Source organism: Silene latifolia, chromosome 5, assembly GCF_048544455.1.
Source record: "Silene latifolia isolate original U9 population chromosome 5, ASM4854445v1, whole genome shotgun sequence".
Taxonomy (NCBI): Eukaryota; Viridiplantae; Streptophyta; class Magnoliopsida; order Caryophyllales; family Caryophyllaceae; genus Silene; species Silene latifolia.
Window position 1 is genome coordinate 12,153,292 of NC_133530.1, and position 8,759 is coordinate 12,162,050.

Here is an 8,759-nt window from a genome sequence, read left to right on the forward strand (position 1 = left end):
TTCCTAATCTTGTACAAGCCTATAAATACCCCCTCTTAAACCCTTTTGTACACACAACCCTAGATCCAGAATATTTACCCTTTCAAGTTTAAAACTTTGTTAATTATTTTGCTAATCATTCCCTAATTAAGCTAGTTCTTCAATTAATTAGGGATTGAAGTTGGGTTGTAAGAACAAGATTGAAGGTTTATACTTATTGATTCTATTCTATTTCCTTTCTTGCTTTGGATTAGTATTATTTCTCTCCTTATTTTCATTTGTTTACATCTTGTTCTTTCTTCATGTTTGTTTGAATGTTTATGTTGAAATTATTGTTGTTGTTTGTTTGTTGTTGTTGATTTCATCATTGTTTATCTTTTCATTGTTCTTCTTTCCTTTGTTCCTCTTTCTTTTGTTCATCCTTGGGTAGTTGTCCTCAAAGACTTAATCTTTGAGTTGATTTGGTAAAAGATTGTGTCTTTAGGCTTAATCACTCTCATAATTAGATTAAATCATCTTTCCTTACACCCATTGTTAGATTGTTGCATGTTTAGTAGTGAATTTCATCTTCTCACCATGTTTGTGACCAAAGTTTCCATCTTTATTGTTTATTTTGCAATTAGGAACATGATTAGTGAGTAGTCTTCCACTAGGGCTCGGTTTGACCAAACATGAGTAATTTCATTAGTTGAATTTCATAAAGGCTAATTATTTGGGGAAATTGGTGAGGGTAGTTTAGAGGAATGACTTGGGTTATGGGTTGACTCTTGGGTAGTGTTGACTTACGACCCTTGACCACCAACGAGAGTTGGTTAGGTTGTGATTTGGATGCCCGAGTTTTGACCCTATTGTTGACCCCGGTTGAGACCGAAAGGGAGAACCGGGGTAGGACACCTCTAAATTAGCGTTTGAAATCGACCCTCGAGAGAGGGAGTGGGATGACCCGGGAATTGATGGAGCTTAATGACCTTAGCAATTATCGGACTACCTCGGGAAAATGCATGTTTTTGGGGGAGTCGGGTATTGAGTTAGGGATTCCGACCTTCGAACCCGAGAGGGGGGTTGGTGGGTAGAGCTAGTGTCCTATTTCGAACCCGAGAGGGGGGTCTTAGGCGAATTAGAGCCGTCACCTCCTCACCTAACTACCTTTGTGATTAGCCTAGGGATTTAATTATGTGGAATTGCGAATTGTTTGGGAAGAACCGAGTCCTAGGCCTTTTAACCATTTGAATTACAACCTATCCTTCGTTCTTGCTTATTTTCCTTGTTTTTGTTAAGTTTGCATTTCATTTTGTTTTAGGTAGCATTAGTATAACAACCATCATCTCTTATTTTCGACTTAGCTAAACGATCGGATTAGAACAATTAGTAATCTTTTCAACTCCTTGTGGGATCGACCCTTAATAGTGTACAACGATAAAATCGTGCACTTGCGAGGTATAACTTGATACCATCAGAAGACTAAGGTAAGATTGCATTATCTACATCTATTGGAGAGCCATCTTACAAAAGAGAAAATCAATTAGTACCTAACAATTAGCAATCACAAACAGACTACCACATAAAATCCTAAATCTACCATCCTATCCATCTCTCAAGTTTATTATTTAAAGGTCAAATGGTTTTTAAGTGAGGTGCACAAACGTGCGTCGGGAGCAATAGGCTCTGATACCAACTGTGACACCCTTAAATCTAGCCTTAATTAAATACGTAAATTCTACAGAAAAACTGGTAGGATATGTTTGTAATTGGTTCAACTAGCCAAAAACCTGTAATTTCAAAAAATTTTCTAAACCAATCACAACATTTCCAACGTTTCCAGAAGCGGGTGCCAAAACCTGCAATGCTAATGAACTACTTTACATGCCATAGCTAAATAAGAAAATAGAATGATACAAACCCAAAATAGAAAAGGGAGACATATGTCCCTTCAAATAATATACAAAACCAAAAGGTAAAAGGTTTACTAATAGAATAGCCAAAACTAGGTCCAAGGTTCCTTGCTCACTAGCTCGTCTGTGACCCCAACAAGCATCAACAACCTGTCAATCGCATTTTATACAAACACGAAAGCCACAATTCAGTGGGGAGTAACTTCGAGTCCTCCCAGCCACGAATCGTCAAAATTAATGTAACATGTAAACAATATGATAAACAATGTAATTATCATGTAATCTAACCTATGACCCCTAACTGACCAAACTAAACTATCATGTGAATCATATAACAAATAGTAATCCAAACTTTATCAATCAGAACCGCTTACATCTCACCTATTACGAGTTCATAAAGTCACCATACAAGAAAGGGCAATATATCAAAGACAGGCATAAGTTATTAGTACGGTCAATAGTCACTTTGTAACTCGAGTCTATACCACGAGGTAGGGAAGGTAATCGAACCGGTATCTTGGCTCAGCGGTTAATATTAATAAAACATGGCCAAGAGACAACACAACCCTAGCCTAAAATCTGCCTTGAGACCTAGACATGCGGATACACACCACCGCACCCAAGACCCACAATTTTTCTAAAAACAAAGTGAGTACCCTAAGGAGTCCACCAAAGGGTTGGCTAGTACTTAAGCCGACCCCTTACTATCAAAATAAAATCGAGGTCATGCCCCAACTTGGATATAAATCCACTAGTCAGGAACACAAAGGCTATCAAGCAGTGAACATATACTCGTCAAAGACTATAAAGACCTATCTATGATGAAGGCCGAAATACTTACCTAGGACCTAGTCTCAGCTAGTCCCAGCTTGAATACTTTAGCCCACACCACACAAGACTCACCACACAAGTCAAGTAAGACACCCACTTAACCGTAAGAGGGCAAAGAGTCCTACTTACCAACATAAATTCTAACATTCTATCATGTGAAAGGCTATATAAATGTCTATTCAGCATGCATACAAATCCAACAGTATCCTCAATAAGTATTAAATACCAATTTTCAATTCTAACAATATTAACCATATTAAAGGCTTCAGGGAATCTAGGGCCGTTTCTACAATATAAGAAGCTACTTAAATCAACTAATTACACATGTGAGATAAAAATATAATGAATGGCCTAAAACAAGAAAAAGGCCGATTATCTAATTCATTCAACCGAATTTTTACCCGCAACCCTAGCCTGCGGCAGTGCGGGTTAAATTGCGGCTGACCAATCACTCAATTAACTGACATCGCATCAGTCAAAGGGACTAAGGCTCAGTTTTCGGCACAATCATCAAAACATGGCAATTATTGCTATAAAATTTACCTTGAGCCTAATCATTACAATTTCATCTTATAAACTATCCTAACATGTGATAACTATCAACATAAGCTAAATTTTACCAACCTTATTATCTATGCTACTAACATTATTCATTTTAAGCCATTTTATTACCATTTCATTTTATAACCTATACTAACACATGCTAACTACCAATATAAGAATAATTTCTACTACTAGTATGGTTCAATTTAAAAGTGTACTCATATGTGACTTATACAACTTTAACATTAATTAACCCGAAATGACCAATATTGTACGAAAAATCGCAAAACAAGCAACGGACCGACCCGGGCCAACCCCAAGGCCGGCCGTGGGCTGCCGTGGGCCTGCCGGCTGCTGGCCGTCACCCTTACATCACCTTTTTTTCCATTTTTGTTTAGTAAAAGACCGTCTGAACACTAATTAATCGTTCCCAATTCAACTTTGTTAATTTAAACTAACAAAAGGCATAAATTAAACATGCATGCAACAAATTTTAACATGTGAAAACTACTATTCAAACAAAAATCACCAAACATACAAAAACAACAAAGCATGTGACGATCTTTCGTCGAGTAACTCGAAATATGTTACCTTAAGCTAGAAAATGAGCAATTAGCACCTCAAAACCCAAACCCTAACAACAACTAGCCGCTATCCTCGACGATATACGAGTCCCCAAACTCGTCTTCCAAATCTTCACCTAATTAAACAATAAAAACACCATAAATAAGCACAAATACCGAAAATACCGAAATTTCGTCTTAAAACAACTTCAAGAAAACTGAAATTAAAACATACAAGGTTGTAGATCTCGACGAGGGGATTCCGGAAATATAAATTTTGCGAAAAACGGACTAGTAACGAAGAAATTATGATGAAAATGGTGTTTTGGTTGATGATTATGATAGAATGACGATGGAGATGATGATGGAAAGAAAAATCAGAAAAAAAAATGAAGGGGAAGGGGGTGTGGTCCGCGGGAAAGGAGAGAAAGAAAGGAAAGAGCGGGTTTGAGTCGGGATTTTTCGAGTCGGTTTTGACTCGTTTCGATAATAATTAAAACCGTAGGTCAAATGCAAATTCCGACAAGACCAAAGTTCTTAAACACGAGATTACAAGAAAATTGAATACTCATACGACCCATTTCCAAATTCGTTTACCCAATGTTCAAAAGAATTGTCATTTTCCCCCCGATACGCCCTTATTTCGAAATAAAAAGTTTTACACGGTTTAAATTATTTTTAAACATTTCGAAACTATCAAAATAAATACTTTTCTTCACAATATAATAAAATTATATTTCTTTGAATTATTTTTACTTTAAATACTTAAATATCAAATTTTATTTGATTAATAAATTATTTTCGAAATATATTAACGGTCCGAAATTACGGGGCGTTACATAAACTAACCTAAATTTGTGGTTAATGACTCAGCCAAGCCTAAAATTGTCGTTAGATATAGCAAAATTTGACAAGCGCACTACCATACATGATACATATGAAAGTTATTGACAATAATATGAGACGGTTTTACGTCTAAGCGAAGATAAACAATGACAAATATTATTCTGTTGCGTTGGTAAACTCATTAAACGCGGATATATTTAGCTTAGATTCAACACTTGTCAACATTATATATATTTGCATTTGTAGTTCTTTTCACACAAATCTATAAATATTATTAAAAGGCTAGACATTAAACGCCACGTAGACAAATGTGACATGGCAATAATTAATTGTGACGTGGCAAAATATAATCCACGTGGAAATACTAGCATAGTAGTACACATGAAAAAAAAATTATCAATTCCACATTTAAAAGTTACTCTCATAATTAATAGTAAAAAACTAAATTTAGATAATTTTAATTTCATAGGATAATTTTTAAATCACTCTCATGCAAAGTGGATTTAATAATAATAATAATAATAATCTATAAATATAATTAAAAAGTAAGCTAAACTATCAACCATCAACTATATGTCTTATTTTAATTTCATAAGATAATTTTTAAACCACTCTCATGCAAACCTTTTACATTACATTTCTCCTTACTCCATATTTATGTATGTAAAATCAATAACTCTATAATCTAAATACAAAATCTATATATCTAACTTAAAGGCATGCTAAATTACCTATCATAATCTACATGTCATATCTATACAATAATATAAATAGACTACCTTGAGCATATGTATAAGACATGCGACAGCATAGAAGCACTAAGAAAATTTCATTTGATAATGTGTGACTAATTAATAATATTCATTCATAGAATTAAGATAGAATACTTATTTTCACGTTTATGACCCCTTATTCATTTCTAACTCTTCATTTTCTCTTTAGCTCTTCCTTTTCCTTTTTGATGATTCTTTTCTCCCCCTAAAATTGAACTCCTTATTTGATGCTAAGTTAATATAAATAAAGTCTTTAAAATAAGCACTTTTATTTTTTACCCTCTTTTTCTAAGCTTTTGGCATATTCATATGTTATTGAAACTTTCCATTACATATAATTTTTATTAATCATTTGCATTTGTGAAAAAAATAAAGTTATATCATACATAAGATTTGTGTTTTATTTGGTATTGTTTAAATAACTTTTATTGATGTCAATTTGTATTTCTCACCTTGATTTATTTTTGCAGATGGAATGGTACAATTTTCTTATTATTGCAAAGTTGGATTGTGCAGTTAATTACGTTATACATAAGGTATGTTCTACGAGTTTTGTTTGTGTAATTTATATAAGCTTATTGTAAAATGCACAGTTTTTTGTAATTTATCCACTAATATCGCTTTGTGGTAGATTTATTTTATACTATCTTTATGTAAACCCTCTTACAAGATTAATTGAATTATCGTTAAATGTATGTTTGTTTCTTATTCCATTTTTGTAGGTGATGCTTCCTTTGTCTTCTCATAATATTAACATAGTGTGTTAAAAAAACTACATGGGAAATGTGTAGACAACAGAAGGATTTAGTTGAACAAAAACTTGATATCCGTCCTTGAACCATGTTCTAATGATATTAAAACTTATTTGGTACGTAATTGTCTCACTTGATATAAAAACCAAACATTTTTAGTTTTTAATTCGAATTTAGAGAATCTTAGTAAATTGTTTTTTTTATAACTCTGTTTTTGTAAAAAAAAAAATACAATATAGTTAAAAGGCTACTTAAAACATCTAATTTTAATTCACATGTCATTTTTATAGTATTGGTTAATATTAAGGCTACATCAGACTTATTTATTAAAATTCTTCATAAGATTTACTAATAATTTTTGATGGAAATCATAATACCGATCATGATTTAAATTATAAAAATGAATTAACAATTTACTCTCATCATTTAAATCGTACAATTTATCCATCTAACTCTTCATTAACCATAGATATAGTAGTTAAAATGTCTTATATGTAGTAAATAAAAAGTCTAATAATTTGGATTATAAAGTTACTAATAATATTTTTTAGTGGAAACCATAAGATCATGTACTAAATTACAAAAATAAATTAAGAATTTACTCTCATTATTAAAATTTAAATCGTAAAATTTATCCATATAATTCCTCATTAGTAATAAAGATAGTAGCCAAAAGGTCTTATATGTGGTAAATGAAAAATCCAATATATCTTGGATTATAAAGCTTCACAATTTCTCATATTGTTACTTTTGATTTATTTCAAAACCATCTTAAATATTGTAATTAGCACACTTACGAAAAAGTGAAAAATAAGGTGTATATGTGCATGTGATTCAAATGTTCATAGTCTTCTTAAAGTACTCCATATTTCTATCTTTTAAGATTTTAAAATTTTAAACGTTAAATAAGTTGTATAGTTAGTTTTGTAATTAAGATGATGCTTATTTAATTTTAATTTTAATTTTAACTATCTTAATTTGCAGATTATTGATTGTGAGGAGGCTATTAAAAAGTGGAGATTACATGTTTGGATCTAAATGTGAAAAACAAAAACATATTTTTTACTCTTTTAGTTGGCTTACAAAGTATCACCATTCATCATCGGCGAGATTCTATATTTTACTTGTATATTTTTGATAAAAAAGTATAGATTTTTAGGAAAAGTTAAATTAATAGTATCCATTTAACTTTCTTAAAAAAACCTATTAGATATGTAACCGCGATCTTGGAGTTCTTTGTTTATCGATCTAACGACGCAACCGTTTTTAGCTTAATTATTTATGACGTACATCATAAATATATAAAAATAATAAATTTTTAAAAAAATTTAAACAAACATTTATAGTTATAAAATTAGTTACATTAAATTGTTGACTACAAAATATTCATGAATAATATTAACATGTATTAAAATATATGGAAATAAAATTCAAATTAAAACTTCTATCTATATTTCTATGATCATGAAAAATAATGTAAAAGAAGTAAATATTTACAAATGTTTGGTTTATAGCTTATTCGCGATTAAAAAAATATTTTATATTTTAGTTAAAGATGGACGTCAACAAAAGGAAATAAATGGAACAAATAGAACAAGTCCGCGATTTTCGCGGGTACAAAACTAGTATAATATAAAAAGGCAAGCCTAAATATTAGCTTTCAACATTCACCTTTAAGACTATTAGAGCATGACACATCATCATTATTATTTAAAAAAAAATTGAAAAAATGATAACATTAAACACTAATTAAATCACAATAAATATTAGTATTTGTTAAGAAAAATTAAACTTAAAATTAAAGCCAATATATCTCATATTAAACACAAATATAATTCTCACCATAATCTTTCAAAATAATGTTAACCATTCAATCTACCTTGAATTATTGTTCACAAATAAAAATTTATCTATCACTGTTTAGGGCATTTGGGGGGACGAGACCTAATTTAAATTGGTTATGTAATACGGTAAAGGGCAATATAGTCATAAGCAACAAGAGTTACTACCAAATTTTAAATTTTGGATGAAATATTCTCTTTTTTCTGTGACCGGAATAATTAAATGGGAGCAATATTTGATGAAAGTTACATATAGTGGGAGTAAGTTTCAAAAAAATTTATAAAAGGTAGTAACTTTCAAAAAGTGGATTATATAAGGGAGTAATAATCAATTTACCCAAAAATCTATTTTGAATTTTTTTAGGTTGAATTAATTACATAACTAAACAAAATTGAAGACAATAACAATAATAACAATAATCGTGAGAAAACACTAATAAACGTAACAATATTCGTGGCAAAATATTAATAATCCACAGCAAACGTTTAGTAAATTGTAGAAAATATATATTGATAATATATTGACAATATATTATGCTAGTATAAGTATAGATTGATAAAAAAAATTCTTAGGAGTCCTTTTTGTCAATAGGGCTCAGTGCGACCGCAAATCCGGGATTGTATAACACCACCAACGTGACAATACAACTAACCCCGTGAATTTCACGAGTAATAGAACTAGTTTACAACTAAAAAGTTATAGAAGACTATTAAGAATGGGAATTGTATGTAACATTGT

The 8,759-nt window shown here is 31.1% G+C and overlaps 1 long non-coding RNA gene across 1 annotated transcript; it reads right to left on the reverse strand.

Moving 5' to 3' along the window:
- Positions 1–1,660: 1,660 nt before the first annotated feature.
- LOC141655904 (uncharacterized) lies at positions 1,661–4,210 on the reverse strand. Its single transcript, XR_012548232.1, has 3 exons — positions 4,044–4,210; positions 3,837–3,945; positions 1,661–2,021 (listed from the first exon to the last, which is right to left on the reverse strand). It is a non-coding gene; the product is annotated as an uncharacterized LOC141655904 (long non-coding RNA).
- Positions 4,211–8,759: the final 4,549 nt, after the last annotated feature.